The sequence below is a fragment of the Vicugna pacos genome, chromosome 27 (genome assembly GCF_048564905.1).
Source record: "Vicugna pacos chromosome 27, VicPac4, whole genome shotgun sequence".
In the NCBI taxonomy this organism is placed as follows: domain Eukaryota; kingdom Metazoa; phylum Chordata; class Mammalia; order Artiodactyla; family Camelidae; genus Vicugna; species Vicugna pacos.
The window spans coordinates 26,128,880-26,144,602 of NC_133013.1; positions in this window are offsets into that span (position 1 = coordinate 26,128,880).

Sequence of the window (15,723 nt, forward strand, 5' to 3'; positions counted from 1 at the left end):
CTGAACTCCAAGCCAAATACGCCCCTGGCACAGGTTCAGGTCTCCTCCCTGGCTCTCTTCTTCTCTGGATGCTCTCTGTCCTACACTGCGCCCCCCAGTGGACAAAGTGGGCTGAGGATGGGGCCCCAAAGGGTAAGGCCTTCAGCCCCCATACGCTCACTCCTGCCCTCAGGACAGGGAGGGCAAGGATTGCTGAGCCCAGCCTCGCTTCTGGCTTCTGCTCTGGCTGGAGTGCAGCCCCCTGGCCTCTGCCCTCTGGCTCAGCCCAAGGGGACAAAAGCCATACTCTCCCTCCAGAGCTGGGGTTGGGGTGGCCTCCAGGGGCCCACAGGGGAACAGCAGAGCTAGGCTGTGCAGGGAGGAGGGGGAACTGGGCTCCTTACGTGAGCTGGGCCTCCACTTCTCCCACTCAAGTCCCCCAAACAGCTCAATCATTCATGACAGCCCACAGTATTCTGAGGAAGGGAGACGGGGAGGGCGGGAGGAGGGGAGGAGGGGAGAGAGGGCCAGCGTTCCAGATCTCACTTCTCTTCAAGAGAAGGTTGACTCAAGAGCTATTATTAATAGTAAATTAAATAGTGTGGTTATTCTGAATAATAAAGAGCTCTCCTGTTCCAAGTTCTCACTGTCCTCTCTCCAGGGAAATGCCTGCTGTGGCCTGAGATGCGGCATCAGTGATGGGCATCTGTAGGATGGCACTGATGCTTCCACTGTGCCCACGCACAGGCTTCCAAGTCCCGCCAGGAATGCCTCTGCCACCCTAGCTTCAACTGTGCGGGAAGACGTTCCAGGTACCCACCACGACTCCACCACGGAGCCCAGAGTCACCTCGTCGATGACGTCCCTGCTGGCAGAAAGTGGCCCTCCTGCTTGCTAGCCAGGTGACCTTGGGCAAGTCCTGAACTGTCAGTTCCCTCATCTGTAAAATGGGGATGCTGTTTTTAGAAGGATTAAACTTAATAATAATATTGTTATTACACATAAAAAGTTAACACACATCAAGGACTCGTAACTCTGCTGGGCACCCAGTAAGCTCAGGGTAAAGGTTTGTTAAATAAACAAGAAACTGCCAGGATGTTCCCAGGCAGAGGCCAAGACCCAAGAGGGCAGGCATCGGGGCCTTTGTGACAAATGCTTGCCCCCTGCAAAGAGTGCCTCCATGGACACCGGCCCACTGGGGGGCGGGGAGCGGGCGGTCAGCAACGCGGCATCTTACCCGGCTCTGGGCCCCAGTTTCTCCCCCACCAGCAGGGGATAAAGCTTGTGCAGTGAGCCAGCTGTGACCCAGCCTACTCTGACCTGTGGTGTGTGTGTAACACCAGCTCACGTCAGACTGTGATCCATCTCACTGAATCTTCACCCAGCCCTGTGGGTGGGCACTCCGCTCGCTCCTCAGATAAGGAAACTGAGGCTCCAAGAGCTTAAGTAATACGCCCAAGACCGCACAGCCAGCAAGGGGTGGAGCTGGAAGTGGAGCCCGGGTCTGCCTGACACCACAACCTGACTCTGATGCCCTTTAAGCCAAGTCACCTGACCTCTCATCAGATTCTTGTCCAGAAATACGTCCTATGACTCAGGATTGCTGGGGAGGGCGGCGGGGAGGGGTGATGCTGGGGGAAGTCTGGGCTGCACCCCCCACCACCACTGGCGGGGCCTAGTGGCCAAGCAGCCCTCCCTTTGATATCAGCTTGTTCCAGGAGGTGAGAACTAGATGGCCGCCTGGTGGCTGGGGGAAGGCAGAGAGGTGAGAATGGATCCTCTGGAGGATGAGCCAAGGAGACCCTGGAGGACCAGGACGAGCCCGAGGCCCGATGGAGAGGCAGAGGCAGAACTGCTGCTGAGGCCCAGATCAGGCACCAGCATCTGGGCTTCAGGGAGACCCAGGGGAACACGGCCCATCAAAAGCCCTCTGGCTCTGTCCCTCCATCTGTCCCCAGTCACCCGGCCCCTCCTGGGCCCACTTGGCTTCCCTCTCCTGCATCTCCAGAGGCAGCAGCTTTGGGGGAGCACGCTCTCCCCTGGGGCCCTGACGCTGCGCAAAGTTGTTGCTTAGGAGGAGGAAACAAGGCTGACTGCATTTTCTAAAGAGGCTCCAGGGAGTGGCAGCCGCCTGTGAGGCTGGCAATGGGGGCCTGTCCACCCTCACCGTGGCGGAGCTGGGACACAGGTGGAGCAGGGGCTCCAGCGGGTGTGTGTGCAAGTGTGTTGACAGGTGTGCTCGCTCTCAAGTTGATGGAGCAACACGTGGTGGGCAGGCCCTGAGCTGGGGGAGGAGACACCGAGGGGGGAGCAGGCCATTCCTTGGCTGCCTGGAGCTCCTGCAGGTGGATGGGCACAGAGAAACCACCTTCCGCCTGGTAAGTACCAAAGAGCCGGGGGGCTCACCCAGCCTGCCAGGTCAGGAAGGCTCCCTGGGGAGGAACTGATGTGTCCACCCTGGGGAAGGAAGATGGGAAGGGCATTCCCGGCAAGAGAACAGCATGTGAGGAGGCCCAGAGGCACAGAAGGAGACACAGGTTTGCCACCTGCAAGGATTTTCATGTGGTTAGAGGGGAGAAGGTGGGGGTGATAAGCAGGGTTGAGGTGGGGGTGTTGGACAAAGGCAGTTGTATGAGGCCTGGGCAATGCACCTAGACGCTTGGGTTTTCTGCTGAAGGCAATGAGGAGCCACAGAAGAAAATCATCTGATCTGACTGAGCTTTAAAAGATCACTCTAGGGCCAGCCAACACCCCATCCAGCTCTCCAGAGCCCCAGCTCAAGGCCCTTGGCATCACAATGGGCGTGCCCCGATGAGTCTGCCTCCTGGGTTGGGGGGGTGGGGGTGGGGCCACATTGTGGGCATGCTCATAGCCACGGGATGCAGCGCACAGTACAGATCTGCTGTGTCGCCATATTTCTCTCGGGCAATGCATCCCCTCCCTACTTTACAGATGGCTATAGCAAAGATGATTATATATCAGAAAAGCAGGCCATGTGATTAATCATGTCAGTTACCAGAAGGGGAAAAGTTAGGTGGCAATCTTAACAGACACCAAAGAATCATTTGATAAAATTGAACATCCATCCTGATGAAAAGTCTTAGTAAAATAAAAATAAGAGAATATTTCCTTGACATACTAAAAAAAAAAATCCATCTGCCAACAGCCAGCATCATTCTCAGCCACAAAACACCCGCAGGAAGTATTCATATTTAAGTCAGAGCAGGACAAGAGTGCCTGTTATTATGACAATTAGTTTACATTGTTCTCTAAGTTCTAGCCAATGCGATAGCACCTTAAAAATCAAAATAAAAAGAAGCATGACTTTCGGGAGGGAGGGAAACTGCTACCATTATTTGTTCATGATGTGATTGTTCATCCTGAAAACTCAAGAGAATCAACTGAAAAACTAACGAGCCCATGAGAGAGGTCAGTCAGATGGTCAGTATCAAAATAAGTAAATCCAACAGCAAAATCCAGTTAGAATATGTAAAAGATTGGGGGGTCTCCCACGTGAGTTCCTCAGTGGCTCCCCACACCTTGAGAACATGGAGTGAGGAAGCAGCCCAGGGACGCTCAAATCTCAGGACTAAGCTCCAAGCACCAGGGCCCTGGTGGGGAGCAAAGGAAGATGGGCAGAACTGGAGAGTCAGGGCGAGGAGGAGGGTCCCCTGCAGCATCTTCCAGGGCTGGCAACAGTCGGGCTTTGACTAGGAGCTGCCCAGCCCCTGGGCCTGGTTCCCAGCAGCCCTGGGACGACGAGACCGGGTTGCTCCCAATGGGTCAGTGAGCCTGGACTCACTCAGGCACGGGACCTGCCCCCGGAGGTTCCAGGCTATGCTGGACATGGGGTGGAGGGAGTGCAGACTCTGATGGAGAGTCTTCATCCACTACAGGGTACAGAGTCCCAGCAAGTGAGATTCCAGTTAAAAGAGTATTCCTCAACATCTGAAGGACTGATGACAAATTGTTCCTCTGGATTCGTTAAAGCATATTTCCCAAGAGAACCTGTCCATGGCAAAGAGATCCACCCAGCCAACGTCCCAGCTCCGCTCCGATACCAGGGTCTCACTCCCAGCTCTCTGCCTCCAGACGCCCAGCAACTGGGCCCTTCTTGCTTGGGGTGGCACAATTCCCCCAGAGGCACCCAGCAGGGCTGCAGGTGCCCAGGCACTGGCAGTGTCGCTCCCAGTGCACATTCTCACAAAGTAAAGCTTGTAGATTTCTCTTCCGTTTTCCATGGTGTGAGTGTGGCACGTTAGTGTGTATGGCTTCTCTCAGATGCTGGGAAATCTCTGGGTTTTTCCGTTACTCACTGTCAGAACCCCCACAGCCAAAGGTGTGACAGCTGTGGCATGTCAAGGGAGCAGGCTCTCTCATCCCCACCCCTTTTCTCATTTGTCCTCACTCACAGGCTCCACCTGCACCAGAAAGCCACTGCGGCCACCAGCCCAGGGACGGGACAGTCATCTCCCAGGTGAGACGCGGCCATTTAGAGGGAGGTTTGGTACAAAGCGGTGGTGCTTCCGTGGTGGAATTTTAGTCACTGGGACAATGTGTAAGCAGCATTTTAGTCACTAATTACTTGAGGATCATTTTTCAGTGCCTGAAAGCAGGAAACTAATGAGGGGCAGTGTGGTGCTTCAAACCCCCTCGGGAAGCTGTGGTGGCCCAGGGGTGCAGAGAAGGAAAGGGGGGAGGAAACAAACACGTCTCGAGCACCCACTCTGCGCTTCGCCTCTGATGTCCATGAAATCCACTACCATTGGGCACAGGCGTTACTTACACCTGGACTCACAGCCTGGCCACTTGGGCTCCACAGCGCACGTTCTCAAGCGCCGGACCCTGGCTGATCCTTAGAAGACCAAGCTTTACATGGCAAGCCCCTGGGTGCTCACCAGATGCAGACCTCCTCGCAAACCCACCCCCTGCTCCATGGCCAGATCTGCTTGGGTGTCCTCATCTGCCTTGGTGCCTAGAATTACTCCATGAATGCTTTCTGTCCTTCGGATCAGAACTGTCCTCCTGTGGGTGCTCTGTGACCATCAGGGTCTCCCTGTGAGGGGCCACGCTCAGCACCACGCCCCCCGGGAAGGGAGCTTTTCAGGCAGGACAAGGGGTGGGGCACAGAAAGGAAAAGAGAGCACTGATCGTTTTGCAGGCTCTGTCTCAGTGCCCAGCCCCCACCCTCCCTACTTCTGTAAACTCAGTTATCTACAGTCCCCTCCTCAAGCCCAGAGTCTGGGGGAAGATGCTGGGGAGTGGATTTGCTTGGCCTAGCTCACCGAGTCCCCCTGGCTCCTTGATCTTGTCACCACAGAAACCTCGTGGAGTCACCAGTTTCATTAAAATGGGGGAGAAACTCTCTGCCTCTGCTTGGTTCTGTGCGGGAGTGAGGAGGTTGGCGGGGAAAGACCTAACCCCATCCTCAGGGACGGAAGAGCCCCTGATGCCCGGGGTGCTGGCTGCTCAGACACAAGTCTTCCACCTCCCTGAAGTTTCTCGGGCATCCTTGCCAGGAAGAGCGAATCCTATAGTTTTGTGCACATGCCCAGCGAGCTTCACGCTGCACCTGGAGACTGGGAAGGGCTCTTCCCAGGCAATGCTGAGTAAATGCTCATCTAGCAGACTTGGGGAGCTGCTGTTAAGGAAGAGAGAGGGAGCCAGAGTTCTGGACCACTGCACTCACCACCACCACCACCGTCAACACTGCCACCACCCGCACTACCATCTCACTCGCAGTACCACCACCCCATCTTCACCATTGACACTGCGCTCACCATCACCACCGCTGTTAAATGTCACCAACACTGTCCTCGCCACACGGCCACGCATCATTATCGTCACCACCACGGCACTCAGCACATCACCATCATTTGAAGGGAAAGGATGTCTCCCTTCACAAAACCAATTGATAGACTAATCAATCAATCAATCAATTTTAAGCCCTTTAATGGAGGCGGTAGAGGAATCCGTGTAGGGAGGGGCTTCTGGATTACATGGTCCCCGGTGTTACTCCCCGGGCTTCTTCATCCTTCAGGGAATCTGTCACTTGTCACTGTGGCCACCAAAGTGGCTGCAGGGGCTCTTTCTTTGATGCCTTGGGACATAACTGAGACAGAGCTAGATCATTTACAATAAGTGAGACAATAACTCAAGCTGCTGGTGACAGTGAGGTCCACACAGACTTCCTGAAAGCAGTTTAGCAATACAGCAAAGGCTTTGGAAAGTGCATTTTCAGAAATTTTACTTCTAAGAACCGATCCCAAGGAAATGATTAGATAAATGTGCAAATGATTAGATAAATGTGCAAATGTGGGTGTTATAATAGCAAAAGTTGGAAATAGCCTAAATGCATAGCAAAAAAAAGAGATGGTTTAAAGAAACCATATGAACTAATATGCAGCCATTAAAACAGAAAATATAGATGTGTCTATTGATATAAAACTATGCTAACTCTATATTGTTCATGAACAAAAGCAGGTTTCAGATCAGCATTTATAGAATAACATTCCTAAAAAAGTGTGTTCATGAAACAAGGTGAAAATATTTTATTTTAACAGCTGGCACCAAAATTCTTCTTAGACAAGATACTGTCTTTGGGAAAATACTTGGGGCAGCTGTTCAGACAGATGATCATTGCAAACCACTCAGCATGAGACAAGGAGAAGAAATCCTTTTGCTCTTGAGGAAGATGGCAGAGAGGTGCAAAGATCAGAGAAGAAGGGAGAGAGACAGGGAAGCTGGTGTGGAGGAGAGAGGGCGGACACGTGCCAGGAAACCCCCCAGGGGTGTGGGCGGACGCAGGAAGGCTGTTAAGAGCTGGGACCTCTGCCCTTTGCTCGTGGGCTGCAGGATGGGCCACGCCTTCTTGTCCCCGACACCAAACGTTCAGTCAAGTCTCCTAAGTGCTCAGAGTTTCTGCACAGAATTGGATAAGGGGCCGAGTTTCAGGTCTGATCTACCCCCAGGTGGTCCTTTCTGGTGAAGTAAATTATGGGTGGTGCAAATACTTTTTAGTTTTGTTTATTTGTATTTTCTGATTTTCTACAGTAAACATTAAAGGAAAAATTCAGAAACCACACACAGGGAAGAGAGTCAGATGGGACGATAATCTGAGTTAAAAAGCGTGGGCTACACCCTCCCACCACAGACCCCCGCTGCCTTCATGCTGTGGGCATCGTCTTGACACCTGCCTCCATTCAGGAACATCCATTCAGATGTCTCAGCACCTGGAAGCCTGGTCCCAGGAGAGTAAAATTCCGGGGCAGGCACAGGGAATCCCCATCCCAGTGCCTGAGCCTGGACCTATCTTCTCATTCTGGCCTCTGTCCAGAGGGCCCACATCTTCCTGCAGGGTTTACAATAGGAATGACCTCCCCTTTTAAGGGGTGTCCTGCCACTTACAAGAACTTAGACATGTGGCCTGTCACAAGACAGTGTCTTAAGACAGCACCACGGCAGTTCCAGCAATCATACAACAAGTGCGCGCACACGGCAAGCAGGGTGCTCGTCTGGCTTGGAATACTCCCGCCCCCACCCCCACCATCGCCTCATCGCCGCCACAAGCCCCAGCCTCCTTTGTGTCCGAGCAGTGTGCGCGCATCCAGTCCCACCTACAGTGGGGCTTAGCTTGAGGTGGGCCTGGAAGGACACTACGAAGAAGGAAGTGGGGGAGGGTCATGGTGTCCCTGAGCCGCACAAACCCCGTGCAGTTCCTTCCCTTGGTATTCAGTGCAATAATGTAGCTGGTAATGGGTTTGTTTGCATTCAGTTGGATGACACTGTTAGTTATGAATTTATAATTTGTACAGGGATAAGGCTTTTTTTTTCCTTCGAGGCGTCAGAGAAGCTGTTGCTTACAAACTTGTAATTTGCCACTGCAAATCCATCTGTAAATGACACTATTGCAAACTGAAACCCTCCCAGGCACAAGGAATACAGCCTTAGAATTAAACTGTGTGTTTGACAAGAACCTGCCTTTCTGTCCCGCCCCAGCCCTGTTGGCTCCCCCTTCTTCCTGGGCTCAGCCTTGGCTTTGGCCCCTGCGGCTCTCATTCCCCAGCAATCCAGCCCCAAGCCCCTGCTCCTCTCCTTCCACACCCAGAACAGGGTCAGTAGCCAAACCAAGGTTGCACAGCTCTCCGGGGAAATTGCTTAGCCAGCAGGCATGTCATCTGAGTCTGGGGGTGAACATGGAACCCCACTGTCCCCTTCTCCTAACTCTCTCTGGGTCTTTGTTTCCCCATCATTGATGGGACCCCAAAACCAGAGTATGGATAGGCAGTCTGAGTCTGCTCAGGAAAGCACCCCTCTGACCAGGACTAAGCCCAGATGGAGGGGAAAAGGGCAGGCAAGGAATGGATCCACAGCCCTGAAGGACAGAACTGAGGGGAGCAGTGAACTGGGAGAGCTCAGCCCACAGACTATACGGAGCCAAACCTCTGCCTCAACTCTGTCTAGGCTCTTGTATTTTATACTTTTCATCTTATTTCCTTTTGTGTTTCCCTCAATTATTGGCTGATTTATTCTCTTCTTAGTAAAAGTTTATTTTAAACCTTTAAGTTTCCTTAACTTAGGATGGAAATTAAAAGGAGGCTCAATCCATAGCTAGGCTGAAGATTAAAATTGGTGTCTGGCAGGAAGGCAGAGCTGGGAAGGAATTTGGGGAACTTATCAACAGAGAGTCAAATCAACAAACATCCTTAGTGCTCCAGCCCCACTGCACGCCAGACCCGGGGGCAGAGGAACACGAGAGACAGCGTGGCCTCTGCTTCAGAGGCCATTGTGCAAGTGGCTAGGATAACATGTGATCGCTGCTTTGATAAAGGGAACCTGTGGGTTTTGGGGCCCCATGACAGAGGTGCCAGAACTAGTCTAAGAGGATTTAAGAGGAGACCTGCTGCTGATAAGCTGTGTGACCTTAAGCAAGTTGCTTAACTACCCTGAACTTCCTCAGGTGTCAGGATTTGCTGAGCACTTGCATTGTAGTCAGTAACAGGGATGTACATTTTAGCAGCAAATGTAGATGGGACATAAGTACAAATGACAGGGGGCCTGGGCTAGGCTGGGGGAAGGTTCTGGGAAGGCTTTCCTGAGGAGTGAGATTTCAGCCTGGGCCTCAAGGGTGAGCAGGACCAGTGGGTGAAGAAGGCGTAAGAGTGCCCCCAGGGCAAAGGGATCAGCATGTGCAAAAGTCCAGAGGCACCGTGCATCCAAGGCGCTGGAAGGAGGTCAGTATCGCTGAAGGACAGAGAGTAATGGAAGGTGAGGAGAGAGGGGAGCTGAGAGAGCCCCAGGAGCTGGACCACCCAGGGACTTGCAGATGTGGTGAGACTTTGGACTTTAGGAAACTGAAACACAGGAGGGATTTTAAGCAAGGGAATGACATATCGAACTCAGAGTTTTTTGAGATCCTTGCAGCTGCCATGCGGTAAATACCCCAAAGAGGAACAGAGAGCATGTGGCAGAAGGTGGATTTCATTGTTTGATGGAGAGATGATGGATGATGGTGCTTCAGACAAAGCAGGTAGCAGCAGGGAGTACTCAGATATTAGAAAACATTCAGGAGGGAGAATGAGCAAACAGGTGGATTTGGTGTGGAAAGCAAGAAGAAGGTACAAAGGAAGATTGCCAGAGTTCCTGTAAGAGCAGCTGAGATAGTGGGACACGGGGGAAGAACTGTTTAGGAAACACTCTGAGCTTAGTTTGAATTCTGAGCAGCTCAGGAGTCAGGAGGCTCTGGAGGGATCTGGGCTGGAGATGCTTAATTGGAATGGGGGCCATATGGGTGGTAACTGCAACCACGAGGGAGGTGGGTGCCATGGAAGAGGAAGAGAGAGGAGTGAGAATGAAGAGGACAGAACTGAACCCTGAGCAACTCCAGTGCTCAAAGACGGGCGGGGCGGAAAGCAGGCAGAGGAAGCTGAGAGCCAGCTGTGGGTGTGCAGCCAGCAGGCTCCCAGGAAGGCGTGGCGCCCCTGCAGCCCAGGGAAGAGAGGTTGTGACTGAGCCACGTGCGGTGGGAAGACAAGTCAGATCAGGATTGTGAACTGAGCAACCTGGAGGTCACTGGTGACCTCAGCATTTAAAGTTTTGTTAGGGGAATGGTGGAGGCAGGCTCCAGACTGCAAAGGGAGGAGGCAGGAGCGAGAGCAGCAGGAGGGCTGGCCAGGAAGGGGGGCAGCTCTTGGGGCCAGTCTGGCTGTGGCACCGAGAAGATGTGACAGGGAAGCGGGGTCTTACTTTAAGATGGGAGGGTTTGGAGAGCAGATGCAAACACTGTTGAAAAGGACCAGGAGAGAGAGAGAGAGAGACAGAAAGACAGACAGACTGACCTGAAAGGAGAGGGGAGGGTAAAGGAAGATGGCCTGCACATGACCCCACCGAAGGCAGAGGGGAGCTAACACCGTGGCTCTCCCATGCCGAGGTAGACTAACTGGGGATTCTCTGAGTGAAAGTACTCTGCAAAATACCATCCTCCTGGAATATCCCAACATCCCACTTTTAGAAGAGGAAGCAGAGGCACAGAGAGGGTGTGTGATTGGCTTAAGTCACACAGCAGGACGTGGCATGCAGGTCTTTTCTGAGCTGAGCAGAACTGCGTGTAGAGGTTCGGGGAGGAGTGTGAAGGCTCAGAATGTGGGTTGGGGGGGGCCTGAGCTATGTGTCATGCCCCTTCTTTCTAGCGTTTCCCATCTCGGTCACCTGAAAATATTTTCTTTAATAAAAATGTGAAACAAGTGTGTTAGAGATTTAAATTAAAAAAACGCACGTTGAGAACCGGCTGCAGCAGACCCTGACGGCACAGAGGCGGCCGCTCTCCAGCAGCCCGTGGGCTGTGGCAGAGGGTCAGGCTCATGGTGACGATGCAGCGCGGCGAATGCCGAACTTGCAGTGGGTGAGGGCGCTGTGGTGGCACAGAGGGCGGGCCTCACACACTGAGAGTATTTCAGGAGGGTCTGGCAGTTGGCCTGGAGGAGAAGGGTGAGAAGGGGGACATTCCAGGCAAAGGGAGAGCACGTGTAAGGAGGGTAGTGAGGCAGAAGCATCAGGAACGAGGGACAGCGGAGAGGAGCTTGGAGAGACGGACAGAGCAAGGTCCTGAAAAGACCTGAATGCCAAGCTAAGGGGACCGGACTTGCCTGGTAAGGAAGGGGAGCCATGGAAGGTCATAAACAGGAAGGTCATAAACAGACCCCACCAGCCACAGTGGACTCCACAGGGTACGTCTAAGGTCGGCTGACGCAGGGGCCGGGGGACGCAGGAAAGTGCCTGGTCAGCAGTAGGGAGAGGAGAACTCCGTCTACACGATGTCAGGAGTTACAATCCGCAGGAGTTAGTGAGAGTCTAGGGTGACCTCAAATTTCTGGCTTGCGTTGGGGGGAGGGCGGTGCCACTCTCTGAGATGGAGAAGAGAAAAGCAGACACACCTGGGGGGAGACTAGCGGGTTCTGACTCAGGTGCACTGAGCCTGAGGTGCCTGCAGGACTGCCTCGTGGAAATGTCCAGCAGGCAGCTGGCAACGTGGTCTGAAGATCTGGAAAGCTCTTGTCTGGAAATAGCAAACTGGAAGGCAAGAACTTTTAAGAAGTGCCAAAGGGCCCCCCTGGGGAAGGTGCATGGAGGGAGAAGATGGTCTGAGCAGCCCTCGGACCACCAGCACTTAAGGGAGCAGAGGCGCAAGACGCCGAGCCCGCTGGGAAGCAGCCCTCCGAGGGGGAGGAAGAGACTGGGGAGAAGTGAGAAATGAGCCACGGAGGAGAGGGTGCCGGGAAGTAGGAGAGGCCTCAGCAGGGCCAAGTGCCACCAAGCCATCGCCTTGGACAGGGGAGGGAAAGTGCCCGCTGGTCTTAGCAAAACAGGGTCTTGCTCGGTGAGGGCGATTTCAGCAATGTGGTGCTGCCCAAAACCAGGTTACAGGGCTAGAGGGCGATGGGCAGTGGGGAAGAGGAGGCAGCCCGTGTAGAAAGCTCTTTTGAGACCCTTGCCTTTTGAGGTCCTTGAGACCCCTGAGATTACAGTAGGCAAGACAATGACAGAAATGTTCCCAGATGTGGCTTTGCCAATGTGAGCCCCACCAACTGTCCAGCCACAGAAGGACATATGTCACCTGGTTGTTCCGAAATGACCCTTCCTGGGAGACTCAGATATGGACTCCTCTTAACTTGGGAACTTTCTCTTGAAAACTTTGTCTGTAGAGTTATCCACTCATCCCACCTATGTGTTCAGAAATTTTCCTGAGGCCCCATATATCAATAAGAGTAGCTAATTTTTATTGAACACTTACTAAGCCCTGTGCTGAACATGTTATATCAACTGCTTTATTTACTCCTAAAGACAACGCTCAGGAAGGTAGTTACAGAGAGGGGAAACTGAGGCTTGGAAGATTTAGTGAGTCCCAGGGTTGGTGGAAAAGCTAGCTTATGAGCCAGATCCTTCTAGCGCCCCCCCTCCCCCGGGTGCTAGCTGCTCTCTTGTCTCTGTGCTCTCTCTCCGGAGCCTGGACATACTCACTCTGGCCCCGGCACAGCCTCCCTGGCGCCAGAACCCACTCCTTCTGAGAATCCAGCTTACAGATGGAATCTCTGTTCCCTCCTGACCAGTCTCAGTCCTGCGCACTCAGCCACGATGGATGGCAGGCGAACAAAAACAGCTACAGCCCTTCTCGCTCTTGCCTGCCCCGCCCTCGCCTTGGGCACTATGCTTGGTGCTTCTTGTTCCTTACCTCACGCTATCCCCAACGTAACCCTATATGGTCACTATTATTTTGCCTATTTTACACGTAAGGAACCTCAGATTCAGAGAGGGCAAGTAACTTGCTCAGGCTCACACAGCTGGTGAACAGGCAGAGCTGGGACACAAATCCCAGTCTGCCTGATGCAATAACCTCCCAAATACCCTGCCTCCTCTCTATGGCCACAGGGCTACAGCTCCCAATCCTCTGGCTTCAGGAACTTGGGACACCCACTCCATCTGGGAACCCAACCATGTAGTCAACCGTCTATTCATCTGGCATTCCCTGACTGTGTTTTTTAGGCTCCTATTGGTTGCATAAAACAGGAACCCAACCCATCTGCTGGAGCAATACAGGGATGTATTGGCTCTTGCAGATGGACAGGATGTTCCTGCAGCTCTCAGGACTAACAGAAGGGCTGCAGGAACCAAGGCCATGAGAGCCCAAATTGGGACTGTCAGCAGTGCTGCTAGCAAGCTCTCTAAACTACCCCACCCCTGGCCCCGTGACTTTGTTTGGATCCTGCTTTAATGGGAAAGATGACTTGTCTGCAGCCTTGGGCCTATGGCATCCAGCTTGTGGCTCTTCCTGGCCCCCACATAACAATTCCAGGGAAAGAGTCCCACTGGCTCTGCTGGGGAATGTGCCCATCCCTTGTGCCAATCACTGGTGCTGGAGGATGGCACTCTGTGATTGGTGCAGTCTGGGTCGCATGCCTACCTGCTGGCAGTGGGGTGGGGATGGGTGGGAGTAGTGGGCAGGTTAACGGATAACCCACTAGGATTACGTGATGACAGAGGAATTTCCCAAAGGAAGGGATGCCTGCAGTGGGATGATGGAAAACAGGCCAAAGTAAGTAACTAGCTGTCACACTCCACTCACTACACAGGTCCACGTGAGAGGCAGGGGCCGACACCATCTTGGGAATTCACAGCCTCACAAGAAAATAAGGCTTGTAGACACAAAGCCATTAACAAGAGCTGAAGGCAGCTACCATCTATGGAGCACCGACCAGGTCCCAGGCATTGGGCCAAGTATTTCCAAGTGCTCACAATGACCCTGGAAAGTAGGTACTATTATCATCTCTATTTTTCTGAGTCAAAGAGACAGTAGAAAACAAGCTTTATTTTTTTGGCAAGATGGCCAATATAGGGGGAAAAATAAAAATGTTTATGGGCTCCTTATCCCTGCTCAGAGAGGTTAAATGACTTGCCCAAGGTCACACAGCTAGCACATTAAATGAACACCGTGGGAAACATTTGGTTAAGGGCCAAAAGAGTACTTCTGTTTCTCCCTATTGACTGAAGGACTAAGGAGGGCTGTCTGGAGGTGGGGGCTGGGGATGTGGACCTAAGCAGAGATCTGAAGGATGGGGTATCTGGGCAGGTGGCCAGGGAAGCTAGGAGGAAGGGAAGATGGATAGATATACTAAGGAAGGTGAGCCTGAGCACCACCTCGCCCAGTGGCAGCCCTTTGAAGATTTACAGAGACCCCTTCTCCTGAGTCACCTATTGTCCAGCCTTCTCTGACCAGCCTAATCCTTCTTCACAGGACATACACACCAGTCCTCTCCCCATCCACACATACCTCCTCCACATTGGCTGCCCTCCTGTGGACATACCCAGTGAATGGGGGTCCCAGACATAGTTTAATCCACACAGATGACAGAAGAAATATCACCTCCCTTTTTCTAAACACCATACTTGTATTAATGAGACCCAAGCTCAATTAGGTATTATTAAGTCATTACATCCTATCCTTTCAAACAAAGTGCACTGTCTCCTAACACTCCAAGTTGAAATACATCTCCCCCATCCTGGATATGGGCAGAAGTTTCCATGGACCTAAGATGAGAAAATCATTTTTTCTCAGGCTCAGTCCATTTTGTATTTTGGCTATCCCTTAGCATCATAGCTTCCACGAAAGTGATTGGTGGGACTGTATGATTCCACTTATATGAAGTATCTGAAGTAGTCTAACTCATAGAAACAAAAAGTAGACTGGTAGCAATTGCCAGCAACTGAGGGGGGTGGATGGTGCATTACTGTTTAATGGGTACGGAATTTCAGTTTCGCAAGGTGAAAAGAGCTCTGGAGTTGGATGGTGGTGATGGCTGCAATAACGACATGAATGCCCTTAATGCCACTAACTATACACTTAAAAATGATTAAGGTGAAAATTTTATGTTATGTGTATTTTACCATAATTTTTTTAACAAAGTGACTGGTGGGCCCTCTGGAGCCACCTTCCCAGGAGAACATCTCCTGCACCCCAGGCAGCTGGATTCACACCTTCCCAGCTTCTGGAGGACCCAGGGCCTCCAGAGGACCCTTGTGAACATACCTCTGAGAGAACTAGGAGAACAAGTGAAACCATTAGGACCCATAACACATCACTGTCCCCAGAATTCAAGACCCTGTGGGCCAGCCTCAAACCACCATCCAGCTGCACCTCCCTTGACCCCTCATCTGCCTCTAGTTCAAGATTTCTACTCCTTTGTCATCTGAACTTCTGACAATGTCACCTATACTCTCAAACACCCATTCAGCACCAACCACTCAACCCTCAATGCCCAACAGTTTGCTTCCTCCCACCTTCTTCCCCCCAAACAAACAAAAACCTTTCTCCTGCCACATCGCCGCTGACTTCTAAATACTGAGACCAGTAGATGCTTTCCATTCTTTTCTCACAGCCACTCTCTGCAGCCCTGACATTGCTGAGTGCGTGCAGCCCTAACACTGCTGAGTACTTCCTCCTGAGCCCGTTTGATGCCCACTCTCCTGGTTCCTCTCCTACCTCCCTGCCCACTCCAGCTCCGTCTCTCTCGGAGACTCTTTTCCAAGACCCCAGCCCGGACCTACTGCTACCAGTCTCCACAGTCTTCCTGATTAATTTCATCCCCTTTAAGGATGATTCAAATAAAGAAATACTCTGAAGCCCAGGCATAGATCATATGCACGACAGGCTTCAGGACATCTCCACCTGTCCCACATTAGACTCCTCTTCTT